The 12370-nt window shown below is 39.2% G+C and overlaps 1 non-coding gene across 1 annotated transcript; it reads right to left on the bottom strand.

The window, feature by feature from the left end:
• Positions 1–11692: 11692 nt before the first annotated feature.
• Positions 11693–11893, bottom strand: LOC125613480. The gene has a single exon (XR_007344042.1). It is a non-coding gene; the product is annotated as a small nucleolar RNA SNORA73 family (small nucleolar RNA).
• Positions 11894–12370: the final 477 nt, after the last annotated feature.

Raw genomic sequence — 12370 nt, forward strand, 5'->3', positions numbered from 1 at the left:
CACCTCTAGGGCTGTTACTTGAAAGAAACCCAGTAGAGACCCTCCCCCCTTGCCTTCTGAGGCTGCACCAAAAGCCTCCCTGAGAAACTTCATGTTTTCACCTGGTTTAGCCAATTTGCTTAACTAATTTCAGTCCAACAAACATTTATTTAAAGTTTAGCACCTACCATGCACATAATGAATGATTGTTGAATGAACAAATACTTAATAATATGGACAGGGCACTGGGCAGCAAAAATTTTTGCTCTATTTGTACAAGTAAAAGTAATAAGACTTCTCAATGAATCTCCCTGACTCTAAGTTGCTCTAGATTTTACTGTCTTTTCATGTTTATTAGAGACACAAATTTTTATTTCTCTTATGGAAGAGCTATTAGTATTAACAACAACAAAAAGTACTGTAAGGCCTAAAATTCCAAAGTATTTCCTAATATTTTAAGATTGAGTTTAAAGATGCAGTTTGGAAAATTAAGATGAATTAAACTAGCTTTAAAAGGGGTTTCTTTAATGACAAACTGCTTTTGACTCTAGTTGATCTAATGGCAACTTCCTGTCCATCTGGGAGTCATTATTTTTAAAAGTTGTATTTAAGTAGAATGAAATAATGTCAGTACTTCACTTTTTTTTTGTAATTAGATCTAGTGATTAGATTCTTTTAAAATTATGCTTGAGTTGTCAATTAAGAAAACCACAACAAAGTCATAAAACAATAGGTCTGTAATAAAGTTTCAAAGGTCTGAAAACTTTTACTGAGTAAAAAATACTGAGTTAGAAAATTGAATTATGCAGCATTCATGTTAAAGGCAAAAAGTTTCCCACATATTTAAATAATTAAGACCATTAGAAAACTGTAAACCAAGCTTTCAATTCTGTAGCCTTCACAGGATGAAAGCTCCATTATAAATCTGGGTTAATTAGCCAAGGATGCTCATGTGGTAGGGCATAAAACCCTCTAACATAATGCTGCGTACTGAAAGGTGGTTATGTTTCTTTGTTTTAATACTCCCAGGAAGTTTTTAAAAAGGAAGATAAAAGGGTTAATTGAGTTCATCTGGAAGAACCTCCACCCCCATCCCCCAAAGGAAACCTCATCCTTCAACCCCACTTGCTTTGTCCCAGCCCTTGCCAGGCCTCCTCACCTGCCCTGAACCCCTGAGCTCAGCACTGTGGAGTGAGACTTTCATTCTGTCACTTCAAATTGTTCTATAGTTATTTCACAGGTGCTTAGCACAGGCTCATCTCTGGATTTTACTTTTCTTTCTTTTTTTCCCCTGTGTTTCTGTGGCAAGAACCAGGGCCTTGTACATGCTAGGCAAGTGCTCTACCACTAAGCTACGTCCCTAGCCTTTCTGGTTTTCTTTTTGTAAATTTTATTTTGATACAGGGTGTCACTAAATTGCCCGGACTTACCTGGAACTTGTGATCCTCCTGCCTCAGCCTCCCAAGTGACTGATATTACAGCAGTGTGCCAACACCAACATGTCAACTGGAGTTTAATTTTCTTTTCTTTCTTTCTTTTTGTGAGTGTATGAGTAGGATTAATTGAAGAACTTTTGCAATGCGTGAGGACACCCCATAACAGGTTTTCTCCATCAGAATGCGCTAGTCTAGGGATTATATAGCACGTGGGTCACTGCTATTGGTCCTGGAGTTTAATTTGCTTGAAGGCAGCCCACACCTTAGGTTTAACTCCATTTGCCCACAGAGGCATTAACAGCTCTGATCCCTGAGCACCCTGTTTCTGGCACTGCAATGGGTAATTTTCTGTGTCAAATTGACTAAGCTGTGGTATCCAGTTGTTTGGTGAAACCCCAGTCAAATTGTTTTGAGGTCGTTTTTTTTTAGATGTGATTAACATTATGTCAATAGACATGGAGTAAACCCGATTGTGCTCCAAGATAGGGGTGGGCCTCATCCGATTAGTTGAAAGCCCTGAGAACAAAGACAGGTTCCCGAAAGTAGAAGGAATTCCGCTCAAGACTAACCATAGAAAACCTACCTGAGTTTTCAGGTGCTGTCCTGTAGAATTCCGACTCCAGACTTCAACATCAACTCTTCCCTGAATTCCCAGCCTGCCGCTGCCCTTCAGATTTCAGACTGGCTACCCCCACCCCCACCATGTGAGTCAGCACCTTAAAATCAATCTGTGTGTATGTGTGTGTGTGTGTGTGTGTGTGTTTATGTATATTCCTTTGGTTTGGCTTCTCGGATTATCCTGGCTAATATAAATTTGGAAAATCTATAGTAAAGGACAGCTATGATTATAAGAGATTTTACTGGGCTATATCATTTTTACAGTAACCTTTGAGGAAACTATCATCTAGTTGCAATTTGCAAAAGTGATAGGTCTTGAAGGAGTTTTAAAGAACTTAGCCAATTACCATATGGCCAAACCAAACCAAACTCAGGTGTCACTGATTTTAGCTTTTTATTTGGAAATAATTTCACTCTTACAGAAAAGTTGCAAGAATAAGAATAGTACCAAGAAAATGCTTAGAACATCTACCCAGTTTTACATAGTTTTCTATTTTACTATTGTGCACACACTTGTTCTCTTTATAGACACAGATGAACACTTCTTTTTTTAAGGGGCTGGGGGTACAGCTCAAAAGCACAATGCCCTGGGTTTGATCCCCAGCTCAGGAAAAAGAAAAAAAAATATTCATTTTGAGCCATTTGAAGGTCAGTGGCATACACCATGACTCTTCACCCCCAAATGCTACAGTGTGTACTTCTTAAGAATAGGTATGTTCTCTTACTAATCCATTATAACGAAAAATGAAAGTAAATTTAACATTGATATAATACATCTGTAATCCACATTCCAATTGAATCTGTTAGTTATTAGAAATATTAATTTTCTTTTTTTATATTTATTTTTTAGTTATAGGTGGACACATACCTTTATTTTATTTTTATATGGTGCCGAGGATCGAACCCAGTGCCTTATGCATGCTAGGTGAGCGCTCTACCTCTGAGCCACAATCCCAGCCCTTAATTTTCCTTTTAAAGCATTTTTATTCCTTTAATATCAGATTAAGTTGACCTCCATTTTCATAGTCTTTCTTTGTCTTATGACATAGGTGCCATCAATTTTGATCCAAGATTTCCAGGGAAATTATTCAGTAAAAGTTTTCACAAGACTCAGGAGTTAGAGATAAACCAGCATGAGTTGTAATTTTCCTACTAAGACGACATTAGGATGGCTTAGAACCTTGGATATGAAGTGCTTACCCTAATGCTGCTGACTAAAAAAGCTTGGTGGCCTGGTCCTGGTTGTCTAGGGTTTCCTCTTTGCCTTGGGCACAGTCAGTGGGCAAGGCAGACTTTTCATCTGAAGTTCTGTGACTAAGAGCTTATTATGAATTAGAGCTGGATTTGGGAATTAGAACCAGACTTATGTTTTTCATCTAATTCATAACATGAGAGAAAACTAATAGCATGAATTAAAAAAAAAATAATGAGAAGACATTGAAGTCACTGGGAACAGGCTTTTCCAAAATATTTTCTCTTAAGCTTTCTTTAATGTATTTTATAAAAAAGCTAATTTAATTAGGCTAGATTTCACCCATGTCAAGCTCTGGCCTTTTTTTTTTTTAACTGAGGGGAACATTTGATTAAATTATTATTCATCTGAGAACAGTAATTGATGGGGAAAACCCATTAGATGCAGAAAGACAGATAACATTGAAGAGTTAATTGGCAACAAGAATCACATGATGTCATACACATAACTAAGGAAAAGACTCTTCATTTTGAAATATATTTTTCTGCCCTGTCATATGGTCTGGTTAAAATCACTGTCATAAAACCTTTTGGACCAAAAATGGAAGTCATGTAGTATATCATATAACATCTTCATTTTGGCTGATTCATGTGATGGCTTGGTTTTTGCTACAGATGAGTATAGGGAAGATTCATATCATTTAGGAAAAATGTTTTAGATAACAAAGCAGAAAAAAAAACACAATTAAGGAGACTTCTGAATTAGGCATGTTTTTAAAATAGAGAATTTATTTAAATGATTTTCTTGTGATTTATGAAAGCAACTTTTTTTTTTTTTAAACAGAATGGAGATTGAATTAGAATAGGATGGGGGAGATTATAATTGGTAATTAGCTAATGACCCATCAGAAATCCCCAGATAGCTGATGTTACATTTGTGAAAAAGGAAGTTTGTGTTACTTAGGAAACCTGATGACTTAAATAAAATAATTCAGTTTAAAAAAAACTAAATAACATTCTCTTTTAGAAACAAACTAATTGTGGGGTCTATAACCAAAATCATGAAGTTAGTAATAATTTTTGAAGACAAATGGCCCAGTTACCTCATCCGGTCAACTCCTTGCTCTGGCAACCCAAATAGCCCAGGGCCAGAGGGAGGTCTGCTGATTCGAAGCTTGAAGTTCCTCTGAGGAGATGCCCATCTGCAGACACGTTTGCAACCATTTTTCGTTACATATCATACCGAAGTTAGAGATGGTTTTAGTAAATTTTGGTGTTGCTGTGAGCCAAATACCCAACAAAAACATCCTAGAGGAGGAATAGTTTCTTTGGGGTTCATAGAGTCAGAGGTCTCAGTCCATAGATGGCCAACTCCATTGCTCTGGGCTTGAGTGAGGCAGCCCATCTGGGAGAAGCTGCTCAGCTATGGCAGGGTCAGGAAGAGCCAGGAAGAGAGAAGGGACATCACAGTGCCTCCGCAGTGACCCACCTCCTCCAGCCACACAACACCTGCCTACAGTAACCACCCCGACAGTCCATTCAAACTAGAATGGACTGATTAGGTTGCAGCTCACACAATCATTTACCTCTGAATGTTCCCACATTATCCAAACTGAAACAGGAGTGATTTGAATGACAGGTGGTTAGTTGCTGTTAGTGAGCACCATCAATACTTTCCTGGAACAACTTGACAGAGGACAAAGACATACTGTACTTCTTGTTGTTTGAAGGGAATAAATTGTTTCCTTTTGAATGAGTCTGTACTGAATGTAGAAAGTAGTCATGTACTCAGGGATAAGCCCTGGCCTTTTCCTTCCTGCTTCTGCAAGTGGCTTTCCACCCCTTAACTTACCCGAATGGAATTTAGAGAGGCTGCTTCGCACTTCCTCCTAAAGAAAATCCTCCAATGAGTCATGCAGATACACTTCAGTGCCCTGGCATTTTCTCTGCCGAGCATTGCACCAGCATCCTGTGTCTCCCACAGTGTCAGCAGCCTCCTCTGATATCTCAGAGAGGACTGTCGACTCTGCCTGATGTCTTGGCCCTGTGAAACAGGGACATGTATCTAAGTGTCCAGTTTTGGAGGGAAGCGAGGATAATTGATGTCTGTTATATCTCACAAGAGCACCAGATGTGTGTGTATGGGGGAGGTGAATATGTGTTAGGTTGGATGGAGTAGGCTGGCGGAGATAGAAAATCAGTCTAGGGTTTGGGTTGGCTGCAGTAGCATTTCAAGTATTAGACATTGCTATCTAGAAATTGAAGCCAGAGCCTCACACAAGCTAGGCAAATGCTCTGCCACTGAGATACATCCCTAACCCTGACATTGCTTTAATTTAAATCATTGTAATTTCCCTTCCACTCTCTCAAGAGAGCTCAGTTGTGATCATTAAATTTTCTAGCTTTTAGAAGGTTAAGATGCTATGAGCTCATATGGGCAAATCCTGCAGACTTCATTCACCAGAACCTAGTCGGATGAATGGATAAATTACTGGTTTACTGTGTCAGCAACTATGACCTCCTCTTGGGACTGTTGCTTTTGAAATGCTAAAATTTTTAAAACTTCCAAAGTTCTTGCTGAAATGTTCTTTAAGACAAAATTAATCTGGCACTTGTTAAAATAAGGAAAACTGGGAGACTGTTGCAGTAAGAGCATTGTAACGGGAGAGACTGGGCTCAACACTGAATACAACAAAGACAGCTGAGGATTTAGAACCAAGGAGAAGGGTGAGGGGGGTCAGTAGGAAATTATTGAGACACTAAGGGTGTGGAGATTCTTCCTAAACTCATGTACTAGGATTCTTACTAAGACTGACGTCATACAGGCCCAGCAAGGACTGGAGCCAAGGGAGCGGCTGAACAGAGGTCTCTGGGAGAGTAACTCAGGTTTGGTCAAGGAGAGAGTGCCGATCACGGACTCTGAATAGGGTGCCTCTGCAGAGAGGGAGGTGAAGACTCGGGTACAGTTATTCCGAGAGGGGAGAAAGCCTTTCTCAGACTTGTGCTTGGAAGCGATGCACACAGGTCCACCCTGCAAGGGCTATGACTTTTCCTCTGAAAGGTAGTGGCAAATTCTGGGATTATTCTCAGGGGCCAGCCAGAGCTTCCAGGCCTTCTACCCTTGGTATCCATTCACATCCAGTCCAGCCAAACAATTTCATGTTAAACTGAATCCAGGAAGACGTGGAAGTCTGTATTGTTCATGTTCTAAAGTTAAAATGGAAGAAGAAAATCACCTTTTATTGGTTGTATTTATTTAAAAATTTGAAAAATGGATCATAAATTTGACCATGTAAATAAGGTAATCATCTCAAATGCTTATGCAGGTGTTTTTTTTTTTTTTTTTTTTTTTTTTGTGTGTGTGTATATGTGTGCATGTGTGTGTGAAAATATACATAACATATACTGGGTGTGGTGTCGCATCCCTGTATCTCAGGAACTTGGGAGGCTGAGGCAGGAGGATCACAAGTTTGAGACCAGCCTCAGAAACTTAGTGGGACCCTCAACAACTTAAAATTCTGTCTCAATAAGTAAATAAATAAATAAATAAAGACTGGCGATATATCTCAGTGATAAAAGTTCCCTGGCTTCAATCTCCAATACATAAGTACATGAATAAATAAAAAATAATTAAATAAATAATTTACTGTTTCACCCTTTAAGTACATTAATATTTACTACTATCTCTAGAACTTTTCCATCATCCAAACTGAAACTTTGTACTTGTTAAATACCAACCCACCATTTTTTTCCTCCTCCAGGCCTTGGCAGCCACTATTCTCTCCCCACTCCCCCACTGGTATTAGGGATTGAACTCAGGAGCACTTTACCACTGGATTATATTCCCAGTCCTTTAAAAATTTTTTTAAAACATTCTGAGACAGGATCTCCCTAAATTGCTCAGGCTGAGAGATCCACCTTGAGCTCCTCCTGCCTCAGCCTCTCAAGTTACTAGGATCACAAGCTTGTGCTACCATATCTGATCCCTTATTCTACTTTAGGTCTCTCTGAATTTGACTACTATAGGTACCTCATACAAGTGGGATCATACAATGTTTGTTCTTTTGTGACTGGATTATTTAACTTGGCATAATGTCTTGTTGTGGCATATGTTATGTTATAAAACCTTAAACATGAAAGAAATCCTTACATTGTCTGTATATGCCACATTTTGTTTTCCATCCATCTGACACTAGACACTCGGGTAGCTTCTGCCTTTTAATGTTGTTCTTAACACTGCTGTGAACACAAATGTATGAATATCTGCTTCAGTCCCTGCTTTCAGTTCTTTGGGGAATATACCTATAAGTGGAATTGCTGGATCATTTGGTCTGTGTTGAAGCTTGAATTTTTTTGAGGAAATGCCATATTATTTTTCATAGTGGCCACACCATTTTACATTGCCACCAGCAGTGCCAATTTTTCTGCATCTTTGCCAACACTAATTTTCTTTTTCTTTTTTTCTGATATTAGCCATCCAAATAAGTATGAATCTTATCCCAGTGTGCTTTTGATACTGAAAGCTCAGTCCTTGTCCCTGATGCCTATCCAAAAAAGGCCAAGACTTTGAGAAAAAGGGAAAAAGCGATTGCTTTGCTAGTAAGAGAAGGAATGTATTCATGTCACAGAGGCTGCCATCTGACTGCTAGGGAGACCAGAAGACTTTAAAAAGGTGAACACCAGGGCTATTTTTCCATAGTAGATATAATTAATGTTCAACTTTATCCTTAAAAGAGCTGTTTTCCCCTTTCTAGGTCTAGAGTTTCCTTGTTCAGGTGGGCAGTAAGTAGAAAGACGGATAACTCGGCTTAGGACAAAGAATGTTAATCTTGTTTTTTGCACAGTTAGGGAAGGGTGAGAAAAGGAAAGAAAAAAAAGTCAATTTTAAAATAAGCTGCCGGTGGTGTAGCAGCAAGGTTTACATTTAAAACATAAAGTTGGTCCCTGTTACATGAAAGGGACCTCTGTTATAAAAAGTTTTGATTTGTGTCTTTTTTTTTTTTTTTGAAGTGGAATCTTCCTTTGTTGCCCAGGTTGGTTTCAAACTCATTGACTCAAATGATCCTCCTGCCGCAGTCTCCCTTTAACTTTAACTCTATTAGTGGTTGGGGAAAAATAAATACAGAGAAAGAAACTTGCTTTAGTGTCCAGGCCACATTCCAAGGAGGGAAGGCCTGGGTGTGGTGATATCTGGACAGCCTGAGGCACTGAGCACCTCAGATGGACCAAGACTCAGAGGAGAAGTAAGTAGGAGAGTCTAAAGATAAATTTTGCCTACTTTATAGCTGTGTCAGGGAGAGGCCCCGGAACTGAGTGAGGATGAATAATCCAGAGATGTGACCCTTTCAGGTCTATTTTTAGTCTACTCTGCTTTTAGGCACCACCCCTCCCCGCCCCCTCACTGGGGATTAATTCCAGAAGTGCTTCAATGCTGAGCCACATCCCTGATCTCTTTTATTTTTTATTTTGAGACAGGGTCTTGCTAAGTTGNCTCCTCCTCCTCCTTCTTCTTCTTCTCCTCCTCCTCCTCCTCCTTATAGTTTTTTTTTAGTTGTTGATAGACCTTTATTTTATTTATTTATATATGGTACTAAGAATTGAACCCTGTGCCTCACACATGCTAGATAAGTGCTCTACCACTGAGCTACAACCCCAGCCCTCTGAGTTACTTATTGAGAGATGGTTGTTATAAATGAACAAGTATAGTCCTGTACCAGCCTCTTTGGCTCTCTCTGTGGCCATGTGTTCTCCCATCTCACAACATACCCCCACCATTGTGATACCACCCACCATGAGGTCACCAGAATTGAGCTGATGCTGGTACCAAGCCCTTGAACCTGCAGAATTATGAGCTACATAAACCTCTTTTCTTTATAAAGTTACCAAGCCTCAGGTATTTCATTATAGTAATAGCCAACTGACTAATACACATGATTTGAGGAAACTCGGATCTCCCCAGATGTTCCTTGTTGCATACCCTACAGTCTTAACATTCCTTCCAAGGCTCATATTCCTTTAGTTTAACAAAACTTTAGAATGCTAGGGATTTAGAATATATTTGTTACCTACATGCCAGTATGAATTCCTTTGCAACATTACTTTCCTCCCAGGTGATTAGCTGAGAAGAAGATTTTAACTTTGACTTTTTTTTTTTTTTGAAGTGGAATCTTCCTTTGTTGCCCAGGTTGGTTTCAAACTCATTGACTCAAATGATCCTCCTGCCGCAGTCTCCCTTTAACTTTAACTCTATTAGTGGTTGGGGAAAAATAAATACAGAGAAAGAAACTTGCTTTAGTGTCCAGGCCACATTCCAAGGAGGGAAGGCCTGGGTGTGGTGATATCTGGACAGCCTGAGGCACTGAGCACCTCAGATGGACCAAGACTCAGAGGAGAAGTAAGTAGGAGAGTCTAAAGATAAATTTTGCCTACTTTATAGCTGTGTCAGGGAGAGGCCCCGGAACTGAGTGAGGATGAATAATCCAGAGATGTGACCCTTTCAGGTCTATTTTTAGTCTACTCTGCTTTTAGGCACCACCCCTCCCCGCCCCCTCACTGGGGATTAATTCCAGAAGTGCTTCAATGCTGAGCCACATCCCTGATCTCTTTTATTTTTTATTTTGAGACAGGGTCTTGCTAAGTTGTTGATACATCCTCCTGCCTCAGCCTCCCAGGTTGCTTGGCATTACAGGTGTGTGTCAGCATGCCCAGCATGACATTGCTTTTAGGTGTTGTATGTCTGGTGCATCTTTTAAAGGAAAAAAAAATGCTGAAAAATCTCTAGCTAAAGGATCTTCTTTCTGTGACAGTTGCCTCTACCTCTATTTCATGCACATATACAATTCTTTCCGTCTCCTTATGTTTCTGATTTGAGTTGATTGTACTTATTTAAATAGCATATATTGGGCTGGGGCTGTAGCTCCATGCAGAGCACTTGCCTAGCATGTGTGAGGCACTGTGTTTGGTCCCTAGCACCACAAAATAAATAAATAAAATAAAGACATGCTGTTCATCTTGTCTTCATTAATGACAAAAAAAAATTAAAAATAGCATATATTCAATAGATTAATTCATTGATGTTGGGATATGTATGCTCTGGTGAATTCAGGATATTTTAATAATCCCATCTGTATCTTTGAAGAATTGAGATATCTTTTAAATTACTAAAGGATGATGTTTGTTTTGTTTTATCCTGAAAGCTTCTGTTTCTGACCATAGTCATATATACTAATTGTAGAAAAAAGTAGTTTTAAAATTTGGTTGTCCCTAAAGCCCCTTTTGCTCATGAAGGGATAGATGTTCCTGGATCACACTCAAAACTTACTTGTCATTAATGCCTCACACTAATCATCCACTTGACCAGGGGGATTTAATCATTGCTGGATGTTAGTCTCATAAGAAGCTTCGGCCACTGAAGCTATAAACCCTTCCTTTGTTCCCTTAGAAGGGTTTCCTCTTTTCTGATAGAGCTAAGCACGTCTCTCTTTGTGGTCTTTGCTCTGTTGCAAGACTAGACTTGTGACGCTAGAGTACACGATATCAGAAATCGCTCTTGCTCATGCTTTTCTCTTTAACAGATCACAGGACTGTTTTTAAGAAGCTAAGGAGAGAAGCTATCTCATGTTATCTTTGGCAAGCTGGGGTTTCCACTTTCCATTATCTTTCATTCAGCATCTATTTGGTGTTTTTTATGTTGTTCAACATTCAGAGCCTCAAGGTTTGATTAATTTCGGCTGCCTTCAGGTAGACTGTGTGGCCTTCCCATTAACATGATGCTTGAAAAAAATCAAATACTAAGCAAAAACATATTTTAACCTTAGTATTGGATGCCTTGCCAGATTAGCTCATGTTTCCTTTATTTACATTTTAGGGATCATTTTCCCTGCTTGGAATTATTATTGTTATTTGAGGTAATCTCTAACCAAAATAATCCAGTAGCCAAAAAGCTTTGGGGTAGGATAGAAAGCGCCTTCAATTTTGGAAAAGATATGTCTAATAACACTTTTTTTTTTTTAAGATTCCATTAAACGAGATACCACACTTGAGGGTTGGCTAACTCGAATTGTTAAACAAATGATAAGGGCACTTTTCTCTTGAAGATTTTAGAATTTGTTCTTTGTCTTATACTTTTATTTCTTTCACCCTGGTACTGGGAATTGAACTCAGGGCCTAATGCATACTAGGCAAGTTCTCTACCACTGAGCTATATCCCAGCCATGTCTTGTTCATTTTTATTGTTTGACTATAATATGCTGTGGTGAAGTTCTTTACTGGTCTTATAAGCCTCCTGTTCATTGCTATCCATATCTTTTCCAAGATTGGGGAATCTTTCTGCTCTTATATTATTGACTAGGTTTACTGTACCTAACTTTGTTTTCCTTGTCTTCAGGTATTATTTTATTTTTCTGAATGAAAATTTTAAAAAATTAGATTCTTGAATATCTTAATCTAATTAAAAATCTCAGCATACTAGACATTCACTCCGTGGTTTGTTATCTCAATCATTGTTCACAGGACTGAGCAGTTGTAGGAATAAGCAAGTGCAGACACAAAGCCCATTTTCATCTCCACCACTGTGAAAGGGACTGTACATCATGGGACAGAACCCTGTTCTCTTCTGTGCCACTTAAACAGAGCCCAGGGAGAGTGACCTCCTGGGGTGTCCATGTTGGATGCCTTCAGGTATTCTTAAAATGCAGAGATTTGTTTGTTTAATGTTGTCCCATAGGGTTTTTTTGGTGGGGTTTTTTGGTACTGGAGAATGAACCCAGAGGGGCCTAACCACTGAGCCACATCCCCAGTTCTTTTTTATATTTTATTTAGGGACAGGGTCTCACTGAGATGCTTAGGGCCTTGCTAAATTTTTGAGGCTGGCTTTGAACTTGTGATCCTCCTGCCTCAGCCTCTTGGCCCTCTGGGATTACAGCTATGTACCACTATGCCCAGCCCATGGATCTTGAATACTCTCTTCTTCCTCCCTCTTCTCTTCCTTTCTTCCTTCTTCCTTCCCTTCTCCCCCTAACTCTCTCTCTCTCTCTCTCTCTCTCTCTCTCTCTCTCTCTTATATTTCAGATATCCTTTCTTCTACTTGGTCTAGTCTTGTGGCTTTTAACGGTATTTTAAAATTTGACTATTGAGCTCTTCTTTTC

This window comes from Marmota marmota, unplaced genomic scaffold (assembly GCF_001458135.2).
Source record: "Marmota marmota marmota unplaced genomic scaffold, marMar, whole genome shotgun sequence".
NCBI classification, from domain to species: domain Eukaryota; kingdom Metazoa; phylum Chordata; class Mammalia; order Rodentia; family Sciuridae; genus Marmota; species Marmota marmota.